Source organism: Neolamprologus brichardi, chromosome 5 (genome assembly GCF_056152115.1).
Source record: "Neolamprologus brichardi isolate AB-2024 chromosome 5, ASM5615211v1, whole genome shotgun sequence".
Lineage (NCBI taxonomy): Eukaryota > Metazoa > Chordata > Actinopteri > Cichliformes > Cichlidae > Neolamprologus > Neolamprologus brichardi.
The window spans coordinates 30753559-30770512 of NC_142108.1; the positions used below are offsets into that span (position 1 = coordinate 30753559).

A 16954-nucleotide genomic window follows, 5' to 3' on the forward strand; every position below is an offset into this window, starting at 1 on the left:
TAGATAGATTAGATAGATAGAGATAGAGAGAGATATAGGCAGTAGCAAAACACTGTAGACCTCAGATAAAAGAAAACCAAACCAAAATTAAAACAGAAATCTTCAGCATATTATATTTTTATGCAATTTTAACAAAAAACAACAAAACCTAAATAATATAGGTGATACAAATTGGGAAGATTTGGCTAAATTGCAGAAAACAAATTTATCATTTACTTTAAATAACTAATACATATCAAATACTCTGCTGTATCTTTTATGACACACACACACACACACACACACACACACACACACACACACACACACACACACACACACACACACACACACACTGGCCTTGCAGCTGCAGTCAGAGACTTTGGCTGTTGCATTGGCTTCTTTGTAAAACCATGCCTGTGGAGGCATTTCCTGATTATTAACTTTAGATAATTTATCCCTGAAATAAAAATCTGATTCCAAACTCTGATGCCGATCTCCAGCTCGCACCGTGCACAAGCTGGACTGTAACATAAACTTGTCCTCCCACTGTCCTAGAGGTGATCCCAGCCTTACTCTGGGAGTAACTGGCTGACTGAGGATGTTTGTCAGCCAGCGTGTCTAACCTGAGCCTTGTTGGCTAAAAGCTCGTGTTCATGTGCAAGCATGTGTTTAGTCTTTCTTTTCTCTTCTACCCACCTGCCATGTTCTTCTTTGTGTTTGCATATTTACAACAGACTCCTGATGATGCTAACTTCTACATAGTTTATGCTTCTTTACAGTTTATTATACTTTTAATTGTTTCATAATTTAATTTGATTTATATAAATTTCCCATGTTGACTTCATACTTTTCTGCGATCATTTGTGATGAATTGACTAGAAGGAGCTACAGAGGGGTTTAACAGGTATACTAGTCTAACAATAATAATAATAATAATAATAATAATAATCTATGCATGTCAAAACACTTGGTTTAAGATTATCCCTTTCTAGACAACAAGATGATATTTAATCAAATGCAAAACTCTAACTGTATTCACTGTACTTAAATAAGCCCATTTAAACATGGTTTTATTAGTATTCATGCATGTAAAATATTTGCACTGATGTTTCGGATAAACTGACTAATTGATTGGTCTCTGTTTAATAAAAACTGATCATATATATATTTTTGGAATTGACAAATCAGCTGAACAAATGCATTAAAGAAATGTTGTAAAACAGAGAACAATGGCATTTTTCTGCACTCCAGTGGAACTACTGTTGCTATTTCATCTATGCAGTAATAAATGCTGCAGATTTGATGGCAAACGTGGTCCCTGTTGTTAATATGCATGGTAAAAACCACTACTCTTGATAAACACTGCAAGACCTCTGTGCAGCACTTACCTCTTCCACTGCAGTGACTGAAGGCATACTGTTCCTCCTCTCATGTTGCTTATCCCCTGCAGTCCTTCTTCTCCAGTTTCCCCCTCTCCAGTGTGCAAGGGCCTGGTGCAGGCACAGCGCACCCTTATATGCACTACCTGCATAGCTGCAGTATTGTCAGCCCGGGACCCCGGGCCAATGGGAATAAAACATGTGCAAAGGACCATCTGCAATGGAAAACGAAATCCTGTAAAAGATTTGGTGGATTTTGCAGCACGGGGGAATGGCGTCCAGCTGCCTTGGGTCTTAGTGACAGATGCTTTCTCTCCCTCTCACTTGGCTAACATGCATGCTTCTCTATTTCCCCCAGTGAGCTTAAATACTTAAACGGCTTCATTCAAGATGCTCCTTAACTCTGCACACATACAGCACTTTCTTTAACCTTCAACACACATTACAATAAAGATGTACTTTATGATGTAATTAATTTAAGATAGATAGATAGATAGATAGATAATCAAGTAAACCTAAATATCTCAGTCACGCATATAATTATGATCCACCAAACTGTATCTATTGATTAATGACAGTGAAAGACTTTAACAGACTAACGTCAGGTTTCAAGAAAACAACCTGATCAGTGAAGCAGCATCGTATTTACAGCTCTCAGTAGTCACCTGAACTGAAATGCCATAGCTGAAAGCTTCTTCTGTACCTACACCACAGTACCAACATTGTTTCTAATCCATCTGTTGATGTAAGCTCTATATGAGCTTCGAAGGCAGGCATCTGTAATTTTAATCCCTGTCCCATACACATTTCTTTTTCAGCCAAATTTGGGAACTTGTTGAGGTCGGTTCTATTACAAATCTCAGCTAGACTGCCTCTCTGAAGACATTGTATCATGCTATATTACACCCATTTCCATAATGTTACATGCAAAAGGTCAAAGGGTCAACAAACGGTGTCCTTAAGGTTGTAAAGTCTACCAATGTCATACTAATGTATATTTTCAGGGTTCATCCAGTTGTCAGAGAATAGCTTTGTATTAGGTTTTCTACGCAGTACTACTCACTTATTTTGACTTGTTTGTCACATTAACACAATGCAGATACACAAACACGTTATTAAGACATCTCAGAAATACTTTTCTGAAGTACGTGTGTGATTTGTCTTGTTTTTCAGTGACTCACAGTGAGTGATTCAGTAAGACAAGATTTACTTCTTCACCTTTAATCCCATCCATTGATAATCTCAAGTGAAGCCAGTGTTGGATTCTCCCTACAATCAGATTAAGCATATGGCTCCAGCATCTGTGAGCTAATTTACAGCCAAGAGTTCCCTGCTTGGCTGCTACAGCAGCAGATATGTTAGGACTTAAGCCGACAACTCTCATTGACAAAATCTGATTTAACCGCTGGCCGCATGCTGTCAAAGGATGCCGGGCTGGTACGGGTCACCAACTGTTCAGACTTTGACTCAGCTTTCATTGTTTCCTCACAATAAAAATGCAGTTATTTCCCCGGACAGGCAGAAAGAGCTGCTATCAGTGATATGCTCAACAGTGATCCACCAGCCTGAAAGGTAATGTATAATCAGTTGAATAAACATTTTAACTTTCATTTTTCTCTTATAATTAATGCTTCTAGATTATTTTCTACCAGTGTATTGTAAATTGTGTCTCTTACATCATCAGCTGCAAAATGTAGGTAAGTTGGAACACTGTGCAAGTTGTTGGTCTGGACTATGATCCAAGTGGTTTTAGCTATTAAAGAGACTCTCTAGCTTTTAGTCCCATTTTTTCAGTTTAATAATTTTTCTTCACCACGTACAAAAGACAAGTTATAAATATGAAGGCCGATGTGGGTTAACCTGCGAAACTAGTCTAGTCGAACTCTGTAACCATGTAATGGTAAGCATGTTTCTTAGCTTCCATGTGTTGGTGGTTAAGGTTTTAGGAACTCAAACACATAATGTATAATGTGTGACCGTTAACAATACAAACCACAAGAAACACAAGCTTTATCCAACCTTAGGACGACCTTAAATGTCATGTTACTCAGCTACAGATACTTTATGATTCAGGGAGTAAGCACTCTTTGAAGTGGCATTAATCATAGAGATGCTCTAGCAGAGTAAGAGTCCAGTACAAGTGTCCGTGGATCATTTGGACTTTGATATGACAACACACAGCATAAAGGTTTCTCAGTGACTCACCATTACTGACCTTTTCTGATAGCCAGATTATTAAAACAGCATCTTGAGGTCTACCAACAAGCATGAAAGTAAAGCCAGACTTTCTACTTCACTGTAAGCATGTAATGTCCAGAAATGTTCAATGGAACTTTTAACCTGATAATTACGTGACTGAAGGTGCTGGAATTTCACCACTTTCAGGGAAGTAAACTGCAATGATTTTTACTTTAAAATTTACAGCTTTGTTCTTTTGATTGGTTTTTAAAGTGGGGGCATTTCTGCATACAACGACATGATGATGTCACAGATATTTATCACCAAACTCTCCCTTTCAGCTCCATGCAGACTTCAATCATTCTTGTGCTTTCCTGTCTTACAGGAAAATGGTAAATATTGGCTTTATTAAGTATTACTGAGATATATCATAATTGATTTATCACATAAATGCTGTTAGTGCAATCTGTATGACAAAACTTTATGAATGAATACATGGACTGAGTGTGGCAGGACGAACATGCTGTAGTTTGGGGCCAAAATGCTAACCATGCACACCGTCTTCTGGCTCAACATCAAGGTTCTCATTTTGTACAGTGTGCAGACAGAAACATGCCAGTGTCGTTTATACGCACAGAAACTGTGAAAGCAGTTGGCGCTCACAGCTGAAATAATACTAACTGGTTCCAGGTTTTCTGCGTGTCAAACTGTTTCCTTAAACAAACCTTTTTCTATCCACCGATAAGCTCATTATAGATTAAAATCATTGGAGACTTGGCATGTCTCTACAAGACATCATCACAAGGTGGGGTGAAGGAGGACCTGTTTTGCTAAAATTCTTCTACCTGAAAATACTTTAACAAAAACATCATATTGTCAGGTGCTGCTAGAGCTCACCTGGTTGAATAGGTGACCCCCGTATGTCAGGGACTACTGCAGGGTTTGAGTTTGACCCCAAAACATTTCCTGCATGTCATTCTGTTGACTCTCTCATTACTTTCCTGTTTAACCTTTTAAATTACTCTGTGTAATAAAGGCTGAGACACATAAAGTTAAAATAAATAAAGGAATTAGATCACCAGAAGAATTGGTGGGGTTTCAGTTGAACATCGATGAGGGGCACACTCAATTTTGCACATTATGATTAATTTTTGTATATGAGCTCATGGTGGAAATTGTTTCATTTACTGACAGGAAAATACAAAAATCAGGCACCAGCTGACAATTCAACATATGCAAGAGTATCCTAATGCAGTGAAGCTCATAAATAGTTATTCTTTTTCATACAGGGCTACTTCTCTGCCTTTTGCTTGGGAAATTAACCTACATACATGTGCATGTGTCACCTGGTCGCCTGGTAAGAAATTAACCAATCAGCTCCTGGACTTTTTAAATCTTTTTTTTTTGCATCGTAGGTTTTCTTTTTTATAACCTTTTATGTCATGAATGCACTGATCCCTCATCTTTTTTGGAGGAGACATTTAGGAATCATGTTCATCTCATCCATTAATCCAGACAACACAATGTGTAAATAAGCAAAGTAGCAATATTTTCAGAGAAAATATCCCAACATCTGCCTGCATATGTATGTTACCAAAATGCTACTGCTGCTGCTGAATGAGATCACAGAACTGTGTGTGTGTTTGTGGCGAGAATGACTAAGTAAAAAGAGCCGCTCAGAGATGAGTAATGTTATTGTACCTCTGACCAGGAACCAGCTGACACTAAATGAATCCAGGACCTGCCAAAGTTGTGCCAATTTTTGTGCACATAACTTGCATGGATAAAAAAAGAAAATGCGCAAAAAAACCCTCCGTATTACAACGCATGTGTGACTCTTTTTGCATATCCCCGACATAATAATCTTGGCTTATTTGTGTTTCTAATGTCCTCCAGATTTCCTTAGAGAACAGTAATGAAAGAGCGTGGACCCGTTCCTGCTCCCAGCAGACTGGACTCCAGTCCAGGTTTTGGCCTTTACTGGCAAGGCGCAGCAATCTGCAGCATCCCCACACGAAGCCAGCCACACACGCTGTCCGAGAAGCTGCTACGAAGTTACACCAGTAAAGTAAACACAAACATTTATAGAAAGATTATCCCAATTACTAGATATGAGCGCACTTTATATAGACACAGCCATGTCCATACATGCATTTAATAAACAAGCGCATGCTGTAATGTCTTTACATAACCACCTTTATTGCTGTAAACGAATCTGCCTTTTTCAGAAGGAATGGGGGTGAGAAACGGACCGTCTCTCGGTTTCGTTGGGTATTCTGGTGCGCATGTTAACTTTGAAGGGAAGGCTGAAGCAGCGTGGTCCTTTTTTTTAAGAAAAACAAAAAGTGAACTTCCTGTTTCGGGGTGGTCCACAGACTGTGGAGAAAGGGAGGGAGAAAAGGAGGGAGGGAGCGAGGGGGGAAGGGGGTGCACATTCCCGCATTGGCTGTGCAGCCGACTCCAGGGTGCTTTGCGGGACTCCATAGCCGAACATGGGGTTTAATTTTGTCACCGTTTACGTAAAGCGGCTCTGAAGAACCAAACTATGGAAAAGCGCTCCTGAAGGAGGACAATGTGTCGGTTTCTGTGAACAGTTCACTTATCTCCATCCGAGCGCGCTTGGCAGAAAGTAGAGAGAAAAAAGGAGAGACGCGAGGCTTTACTGGAAACTCAGATTTACTTTCACGGTCCTTGGATCCTCAGCGCTCTTCCAAGGACTCTGGGAACCGAGTCAGAAAGTTTCATGCTGAATGTCCCTGCGTTAACCTGAGGTAAGCAGTGCCGCTCATTTATGCTCGCTCCTCAAATCACAGCCGATTACTGGTAATTGTTACCGGGCTGAAGATTCTTCATCCTCCGAAAGTTGAGTTTAAGTACTTGAAACTTTTCTTAAAGTGAGAAAATAAATTTCAGTTGTGTCACTAATGGTTATTTAGCAGCTGCTGCGTGACTTTTACCTAATTAAGGTTCAATACTTTTAAAGTTTACAGTTTGCCACACAAATTTCAGTATTGGACCTGTTTAATATCTCTGTTTATCAACCAAAACCGAGTTCAGCATTGGTCCATCTTCACTTGCAAATTGTTTCTTCTGCCTTCTTCTGCCCATTTGTGGAGATGCACAGAGTGGCTCAGAGTTTGGACGTGACATTTTAAAGTTGTGCGTTCATCTCCTGGAGAAGTTCTTCCATGAGAGGTCTGACCGCCTGCATGGTATACACTCATCCGGCACTGAGGAGGGCGGCAAGGCCACCCGAGAACAGCTGTTTCTTGTAACCTGAAATACTTCAGGTGCCAGTGTCTGCTCCAAATGTGAGGTCCTGCCAGGGCACCCACAAAACAACACCTCACTGTGTGAGGCTTTAGTGGACAAAAAGCTCCTCTTATTAACTGACTTTCACTTCTGTCTTTCTTCTGGGGAAAAAAGGGGGGATATGAGTTGAATAACCATAATCTGTTGTTAATCTGAGATAGATTATGGATTCTAATCTAATTATCTCTGCGAGAGGCCACTGTAGCTGCTAATGTGAGAAGATTAGGCTGCTGGACTTCATGTAGTGACCCTGGACTGAAGAGCGTCAACACTGGACTCAATGGGAGAGCCAAACGCGTATTTATTCCAAAGTGACAGTGAGAAGTGCTAGGCATACAAACTCACAACCTCCCTTAACAGTATTTGCACAGACGCGCTTACGTGCACACACGATATATACACTCCAATAACATGTGAGGGGAAGAGAATTATCGAATTATAAATAAATATAAATTACACTGAAATAAATTTACATTTAAAGGTTTATAGGCAGGTCTGGAGGCATTGTGGGATACCTGCTGAGCGCGATAGAAGCGTTTAGCTCAGAAGTCAGTTTTTCTTGTGTCACGCACTCAAGCGACGTTGATATATTTTATTCAATTCCATTTCAGTGAAACTGCAGCATAGATTTAGCTTTTTACAAGTATTCGCGCTCTACTCAAGGTTGAGTTGGGGGACAAACTGAGGGGGGAAAGTGCACTTGTCCTTTGGCCACATGTGAAAAGCTCTGCAGGGGAGCTTCCTCACCCTCCCTGGTCTTTATCACGTGTGTTAAGACCAAAACGCTTCTTAATGGGAATGCTCTTAAACAAATAGACTATCCAGGAAGCGACTGTCCTCCTAGAGCCAGACACAGGTGAGGACTGAGCTGGATTATCAGAGCCATATCAGAGCAGTGATAAGTCTCTCTCGAGCTGAATACAGTTGGATGTGGTGGCACGAACCGCTTCCATCTTGGTAAAAACGAAGGAAGAAATGTTTGTCACTTTGAATGAAAGACATTTGTTGCATCTGCTTTACATTCGAATAAAACTTTGGACACTGAAGCAGCTAAACTTGAATTTTTAAATAGCTGTCTGTGGCATTTATGGTGTGGACAACCTTAAATGTTGGCATTATAAGGCGACTGGTCATGTGATACACATGTAACCAAAAGCAGGCAGCAACAAGTGCTGTGTTTTTGTCCAGATTCCATTTTAGTCCGCTCAGCAAGAAACACGTGTCACGTGATGCCTACAACACCCCCCCCATTACACACACACACACACACACAATCCTCCTCCTCTCCAATACCCTCCTCCCACCTTCCAGAGAGGGGGGACGTGAGGTGGAGGAAAAGAGGGGGGAGAAAGACCACCCTCACTGGGATCACAGCCCCTCAATCAGACCCTTTCACACCCTGTGAACCTGAAACAATCAGGGTTTAATAGCAGCTGTCTGTCTGTGCCGGCCCTGGCCTAAACCACGCAGGCTCACAGTGCTCGGCCGATCGGCTTCGGCTGCAGAGAGAACAGAGTAGACGGGCATGGGATGCTCCAAAGGACACATAAGCAAAGACACACACAGACTCACAGATAGTCCTTTCTGTCTCTATCCCCTGCTATTCTTTTCTCAACTCCGACTATGCTCCTTTGACTCATGAAGAGGTGGTCTGTTTGATTAGATCTCTGATGGCGGGGTCTGGCATTAGAGGCTTATGCTGGTTCTTCAGGTTGTGATTCTTTGTGTGTTTAGACTACAAGAAAACTTCAGTTGAGTTTGTGTGTCACCATTTATCTGCAATTGTTCATTGAGAATGGATACATTTTGGTTGTGATGACATTTTTTGGTTATCTTTAAGGCCCCCCAAAATCTGAATATTACTACAAGAAGCCTCAAACATGTGCCAAAAGTCTGTTTTCACCATAAAAAACTGAAGCCTACAGTCAGTTCACACAAAGGATTTTGTAAGATCCCCTCTTCCTAGAATCCGTCAAATGATGCTTAAATGAAGCAGAGGAATGAGGGGGCGGGGAGGGTGGTTGTTACTAAGTAGTGGGCTGACACCAGAGGGCAAAGGCATTAGACACTTAGAAATCTTGAATCACATTAGCCAAAGGGCAGCTATAATAGAAAGGGGAAATGTTGCAGTCATGGGAAATATTCAGAAAATCATTGTTCGTGGTCACTTGGAGCTTTCCCAGCCACTAGAGGATGTACCAAACTGTGTTAGTGGTGATTAAAAATAATAATAATCTGCAGAGATAATCAGTTCAAAAGCAGTAGGAAAACGAGACACAGGTCGGCTGGAAATGATTTAATTGCTTTGGTGGAGAGATGATGAAAAATTGAAGCCACAGTGGTGAGTTAAGAGTGATCCCACAACTGATTTTTATTTTGTAGATGAAACATTTATCTACTAATCAACCAAAACAGTTGACAGATTAATCAGGGATGAGAATAACTGCTAATGGCAGCTGTAATCAAATTTTATAGGTGCAGTCCAGCTGTTTCCTTATTTAAAAAAAATCTCAGGAGTGGCTCCAGTGTGGAAACATTGTTGCTTTAGTGGAGCGCAGCAGGAAACTTTAAGAGTAATGTTGGTTCTTTTTTTACATTAAATCCTAAGACTGAGCCTGAGGGAATATGTGCATGCATGTGATATTAAGCATGCTGCACGCAGTAAAAGGTGGGGTCGATTCCTTCTCCATCGTCCTTTCTTCTTCTTTGAATTAGGGTGGCGGTCTTTTTATACATTCATGTGTTTGTGCACATGTGTGCGTTTAAGAGCAGCAAAGTCGGTCGACTGTTAACTATCATCTCATGTGGTCGATATTAGAAATCAAACTGGTGCTAATAGGATCCAGGTGAGACTGTGAATAGCTTTTGTATGCACTAACAACCCACATGGATACACACTCATTTCCCACTCGGTTTGCAAACAATGGGCGTGTGGTTGGGGTTTCTTTGAGGGATGGTGGTCGACTGTGGATGACAAAAGAAAGGAAGAGAAAACCAAATCTGATGTTGTCATTTTGTAACGATTATATTCAGTCGTCCGATCAGATTGGTAAAAGCCAATCAAGCTCCTGTGTGTGAGTAGGGACCATGTAATGAGCTTGTTGTTTACAGATGTGTGTGTGTGTGTGCATGCGGGTTCATTCACAGAGTTTTTTGTGCTCTTGCAAGATTATGTACCCGTATGTGTGAGCGTCGATTGCCGCGTGCGTTTCAATGTGTGTGTTCTCAGCCACTGGTGACTCATGGCAGAAAGCGAAGAGGAGGCGGTGTTTATTATTTCACCAGGTTGCCATAGACACGATGCATTCGGGTGCTGCCATCATCAGTGTAATTACGACACAGTTGTCTTATAGTCACCCTCCTCGCTGCCTGCGTCTCGCTGACTTCCACCAATACAAACGGATAAACACCGGTGTGACCCTTACGATTTCAGCGGTGTAGGGTTGCCCTGAGATATCACGCCTGATACGATGAGCCCTCAACAGGACGCATGCTTCAGAATTTTCCTTCTTCTTCTTTCTCTTCCTCTCCAACAAGAAGACAGATCGCTCCTCGTTAGCACTTCATGTGGAAGCAGCAACATTTCCAGCAGTTCCGTGTGCTGGAACCATCATTTCCAATCCCATTTGGTTAGAGACAGAAGTAGACGGAGTGAGACGAGAAGTTAAGAAGTGCAGAGGCGTACTCGTGTTGCGTGTGTTGTGATGGGTCTTGTGGAGAACAGCTCTGTTATCTAAGATGAGATAACGTCTTAGGATTCCTGGCTTGGCATATGTTCTCAGCAAGCCTGCAGTTGAACCATATACTCACCTGTATGTATAAAACACACATGTAGCACAAAATATGCGACTAATCGTGCCGTGCTACGCTGCATTATTCGTGCAGTGAGATGCAGATGCACATGGATGTCGATAGCAGTGTGTGTTTTGATTTCTTGTTGTTGTTTGGTTGTTTTTTGACACGTCACTGGTGAGTGCAGCATTACACGTCACAGTACACGGCAGTGTGCACAATATAAACATGCTTCCCATTTATCACAGTCAGTGCATCAGAGTTAATGGGAAATTTTTCACCTTTTTTATATTGAAGTGCATGATTTAAGAAAATGTTATGAAGATAACAAGATAAGATTTAGGCCTAGTATTTACTTTAAAACACTTCTGTTAGTTCCCCCCGATACCCAGCCACGGTGTAGAGGAGCATCTGTGTGTTTTAATCGCATTTCTCAGAGATAAGAACTTTGTGTGCCAACTCTGCCATTTCGAAATGAAGCTAAACAGATTGTGCAGATCTACTTACCCATTTATATACGTTTTTTTTTCTGAATGACCTCAGTGTCAGTGTGTTCCAGGTTTATAGGGGTACAAAACAAATTTAAAACAATGAATGGCCTAAACCACATATCATTGTGGCTTTGTACTGCATGTTTATGAGAGGAGTGGTGTGGTCAGTCGGACCCACAAAGAGAACGATACAGATTCTTTCTCTTTGTGTGTGTGTCGTCTTTTGTTACTTCCCTTCCAAATATTCAATTTCTTTCTAAATAAATCTTACTCCTTGTCTGCTTGCCTTGTCTTTTCTTCTTTTCTTTTCTCATTCTTTCCCGGCTGCTCAGCCACTTACGTCTATTTCTATTCCTGCCTCGCTGCTCTTTAACTACAGCAAGTGTGATTTGTGAGAAGCTACAGTGGCTAGCCAATGCCACGTTAACCAGATTGGATGCCATAACAGGAAGTCTGTCCGCATTCACGGACGTAGTATAGTGACGCACGCATAACTGCGAGCCAAATGCGAGGAACGCTGCCAGTGATACACTGACACGAATCTGCTGCGGGTCAGAGGTTACTTCACCCGCGGTCACACGGCCTCATTTATACTACAGCACACCTGATATGATGTTCAGTCCGCAGAGCGCTTTGATCAGACTTAATGCTCCGTGTGGAAAGTTGGACTCTCACAGATAATTCAAACAGAAATCTCCACCTTCATTTTAATTTACAAGTCACATCTGTTGATTGCTTTCCCAGCAGGAACAGGACGATAAATCTGCCTGCAAAGAGAAGCATCTGCAACCAAACCGAACCCATTCGAGCTGGAAAGCACAGCAGCGTTGGATTAACAAAAGCGACGTGTGTGCTTGTTTTGTCGGGTTTCTGACGCCTTAAACTGAAGCGACCGAACGGTTTCTTCTTCTGCAGCATCAAGTATGGTTTACAGTTATGTCCCCTGTGGTCTGCTGACATAAAACATAACTGGCCTACTTTATTGCTGTTGAGAAAACAATCCCCATCAGGAAACAACAAACTAGTGAAAGATTGTGTTTTGTGAGACACAATTAGCTTCATTTCAGCAAAATGCATTGTTGTTGTCTCCTTTACAGTAGAGACAAAGAAGAAAAAACCACTTCCCGTGATTTTGGTACATATTTGCAAACTTAATTAAGCCTTTAGGAAAACAATATTGTTGGCAGACGCTGAGAAAGAACTTTCCATTTTCATTAACAGTGGAATTTTCTTTTTTGGGGGGAAGTGAAAGAAAGAGAGTAAAAGGGTGAAGGAGTAAAATATTTCATAGTGGCTGTGGAGTAGTTGGAGGGAGAGAGAGAGGGAGAGAGATGCAGATTGTTTTAAATCCGCAGCGAGTCAGGCTCTCAAATTTATGCCCATGGGCTGCTTCTTGGGTGGGCTGCAGGGAGGGCGGTGCACTAGATGGAGCAGGGGAAAGTTGCCGACTCCAGACTGTTCGCCTTGCTCTGAAGCTTTTCCTGCTGGAACACATTTACAACTCAACCGTCCTGACTGGCTGACTGAGTGCCTGGCCCTGCCCTAACTGACTGAACTACAGGGACTGATTTTTCTGAAGCTTATTGAGCAACCGCGGTTTTTCAGTGCGTTTGACGGCATTTGTAGCTTTAAGTGACGTCTTTCTTGTTTTCAGTCTTCTCTCGAAGTCTTCAGAAGTGAGAAACGATTACAGTATTTTTGCAGTTCTTGTGCATTTTCTAGATTTATTTTCAAAAATCAAGCTTTAAAAAAAATCCCTCACTTCAAACGATTTCCTCCAACAAGTATTTTGTACAAAAGCAATGACAGAAACAATTCACATCTCGGCTTAAGAACTTGGATCAGATAAGGCATAATTCTGGCTCCTCTGTATTTCGTGCCAGCAATGACTGTTTGTTTTGCTCAGCATGGGAAAGATCCGGGCCCACATCTAGCCTACAAATAGATTCCCTGATGTTTAAGATGAGCGAGAGTGGCTCACTTAACAACCAGCTATCGAGCAGCGTTTTTCACTGTAGAGATCCAGGGCTCGATGTGAGCTGCCCCCAGCATCATTTCAACCTTTTAATATACTTAAAAAAGATCTAAAATAAAAGCGAAACTGGAAAACAGTCTAGCCGAGTTTTTCCTCATGTCGAGTCCTACTTTTACACTGAAAAACCAGCTCAGTTTCACAAATGTTTGAAAGGTTTTCCTGCCGCAGCACCGGCCCAGGACTGAATGCACAGCAAGGGGATTACATCAGGAGCATGTAAATCAGCTCACAGCACAGCTAACGTCTAAACTTTAGATATAGAAATTTTTTTTTTTCAACACGATAATGTGCTGACACTCACAAGCTTAATGATACATGTATGTGTATATATATATATATATATACACACACTACCACCATACAAGGCCAGAAGCAAATTTTTGCTGTGGTATCAAAAAGTATTTAAAATGTTGTCTAAACTAAAATGTTTAAGTTAAGAAAGAGAATTAAACTTGAGTTAAAACATTTTAAAAAAGCTACGTCTGAAAATAAAGAGAGGCTTATGTGGGCACCTCTTCTGCCTGTGTGTCTCGCTGCTTTGCCAGCTAATTCACTCTGAAGGTATTATGGTTATTTGAGGGCTTGTAAACCATTAAGTCTTTATTTACAAGAGAAAGAAAAGAGGGTCTGGGTTAGTGCGTGGGGGCGAGCTAGGTCTTGGTACAGGCACTGACCCCACCATAAGTGATCAGAACAACTGCGTTTCTCAACTAGCGGGCCCGTGGGACATCTGGTCCTGCTCACAGCAAACTGCAGACCCCTCCTCACTTACGTAATTGAGCCCATTAATTACGCGGGGACGGCCTTCATTTCCTTGCAGCCAATAACTAATAGAAAGAGAGCCAGTAAAGAAGAACTCTTAAGACATGCATGATTTTAGGGGATGTGGTGAAACATGAAACAAGGCCTCCCAAGGTTTACAGTCCACAGGCTGTGCTGCAGCATTGTGTGGAGCAGGCCTGTCACAATAATCACTGTAGTTTGGACCGTAAGCTGTCCCAGAAATAATTGCAGGAATTTCTCTTTGTGCCATTTCCACAAACATTTAATGGCCTGCAGGACTTGTAGTTCTTCTTCTTAATAAATACCTGACTTTGGAATAAGTTGAATATGGATAAATATCCTCAGTAAATGGATTCTAAGAGAGAGAACCGCAAAACCAAAACAATAATAAAAAGGACTCTCAGACTCCCTGTTTACAGAGTCATTTGATTGTTTGCTCTAATGGGATTTCCTCTTTTATATGACTTAACCCAAAGTCTCTGTAGAAGAATGTTTTGCTACTTGGCAGCCATCTTGGCGTCACCTCAAGGCAGCCGTTTTGAGTCAACAAGATCATGCACCTATCAAAGTGGACGGTGCATGCTTTAATTTACATTTCCAGCCAGACATAAAAAAAAGAAAAGACTCAAAGTTTGGTGAATTTACCATAAATTAAGGTTTAAAAACCGTTTATCCTCTTTAGTTCAACACTACGTTGTCAGTTTCACAACAGCATGGCTATAACGGCTGCAGTAGACCAAGAAACATTTACCCACATCTTTAATCTTTAAGTAGATTTGCCCGTCACCCCACCTCAGCTGGTGTCAAGTGTTATTGTGGCAACACGATTGGCTCATATTTTGTTAGGAAGCAGATGATTGGCTCTTGGTGAGACAGCCGTTAACTTTGGCATTACAAAAGTCTCCACTACTTTTCTGTTCGGGGTTCTTTGAAATGTTTTCACACTGTAGCTCTGGACTGTGGGTTAAAAAATCAACACCATTAGGACTAATTATTCAGAACCTTCTGGGTGTGATTATACAGTCATTAGGGAGGAAAAGAACCAGGTATTAGACTGAAGCAGCATCTCCATTTCATATGGCTCACTTTCTGAGTGAAACTCTGACCCAAAGAGCAAATGAAATAATGGAAGAAGCCAACTAAAAACGTCGCGTCTGAAAGAAAACATCGGCTCATCCTGCTAAGGTGCTTTGAAAACACTTTCTCACATACTGGTTGTTGTGGAATTTCAAAGTAAAGCTCGAGACGAGTGATGGTGCAACACAGCTGTCAGTAAAACTGTGCTCTGAAGTTACATCTTGTGCTGGAGTTTGTTGTTTCTTGAGCACCAGTAGCCACTGTTGTCGGCCACACACAAAGCTCCCTGCAGGCCATTTTTCTTGGAGAGGACCTGGAGTAGATGGCACACCTACGTGTTGTGACTGGATGGATGCAGGTGTGATGCCTGTGGTTTCACATCATCTCCTGAGGAGAGCTGCTGTTAAGGTGGAGTGGAAATTTGAGTGTAATTACAGAAAACGTAAACCACAGCTTAAAAACAATGAAAACAAACCATTAACTGCGACTACTTATTGTCTGCTGTTCTGATTTGATATACTATATTTGATATGTCTGGAGCTCTGGATGCAAATTGTGCAGCTTCCCATGCCGTGAACTGACCTGCCGCTGCACTCGGCGTGAAACAAATGTTGGAATGACAATGTGACTGTCACAGCTGTTGTTGTTTCAGGTCTGTAGCTGTTGTTCTCTCATCCTCCTCTTCTTGTTCTCATCAATGTCTTTTCACTGTCTTTATGCCAGAGGGGTGGTGCAGTGGGGCTAGCCTGTGGGACCGGAGCTGCCACAGTATTGCACCTGCTAGCAGAAGTTTGAGGAGAGCGTGAGACAACGGAAGAGTAGCTGGGGGGTGAGACACTGTCTTTCTGTCATTGTTGGGCAGAAGCAGAGAGAGGGCAGGGTACAGTGAAAGGAAGAGGCTGTGAGACTGCGCTTCTTGGTCTTTGGGCTGCGGGGGGAATCGCAGTACCATGCTGGGCATTTATGTCGGGCTTATGGGACCGGGCTCAGATGAATACACAGAGAGTCAACAGGGATCCACGCTCACTTTTCTGTTCTCACCCCACGTACGACGCTGTGGATTCTCACTGTGATAGTCTGGCAACCTGTGGTTCCCAGCTTTTCACCCAGTGCATGCATGAAACGCTGCAGCCCCCTTCCCTACAGAATGAATGAAAAATACTGCCAAGGTGTTTAGATCTTTTTTTCCCAGATATCTTTATGCATGTCACAATGTGCCTGTGTGTGCGCATTTTTAAATCCTATTTCTAGATAAATCTGCTTACACAGACATGCTTTTTTCTTCTTATGACGTTATTAGTAAATAAAGGCCGGGTTTTAACACTGACAGTTTTATTAAAGATGTTTCTTTAATAGTCCTCGTTAAAGTAAGTGGTCTTGTAGTAAAATGAAAGCGTTTGAGCGTAATCATTTGGATGGTGTTAGCTGCATTTTGCTTTCTTGAGCTTGTAAGTTCACCATATATAAGATTAGCTTCACTAACATGAACGTCTCCTCTGTTATTTTGATTAAAGTTTAGATAAGTTGTGTATAAAGCATAGTTCCACGTAGTTTACAGTCTACTGATCCTCTAATCCCTTTTCTTTATAATCTGATAAAGAATATTTCTGAATTAACATATTACCGTGCACTCTCACTGCAGGCCTAATCTGATGACTAAGCAGCAGCAGGCTGTGACTTTGTTGGACTTTCCCGTCTGCTGCAGTTAAACCTTTTGCTTTGTCATTTCTATTCAGGACAGGTCAGGCAGTTGTTCTGCTGGAGCCCGTTTATTGGCCCTTATTTGCTGGCACCTGTACGCCGTTTAAAGCTCGGGCCAGCTGACAGACCGACAGATGCACGCTCGTCTGTGTGTTCTCGGTGTCGTAAGGGCAGCATTTCATTTGGGACGCGAAGGGAAATTTGTTATGCTGTAGGGAACAGTC

At 41.8% G+C, this 16954-nt stretch overlaps 1 protein-coding gene across 1 annotated transcript in view; it reads left to right on the forward strand.

Moving 5' to 3' along the window:
* The first annotated feature begins 5995 nt into the window (after positions 1 to 5995).
* The window catches only part of gli1 (GLI family zinc finger 1), a 65767-nt gene continuing 54808 nt past the window's right edge, over positions 5996 to 16954 (forward strand). Inside the window, exon 1 of the mRNA XM_087841032.1 lies at positions 5996 to 6310. The gene's annotated coding sequence lies outside the window, so the exon portion shown is untranslated. The remainder of the gene's footprint in view (positions 6311 to 16954) is intronic.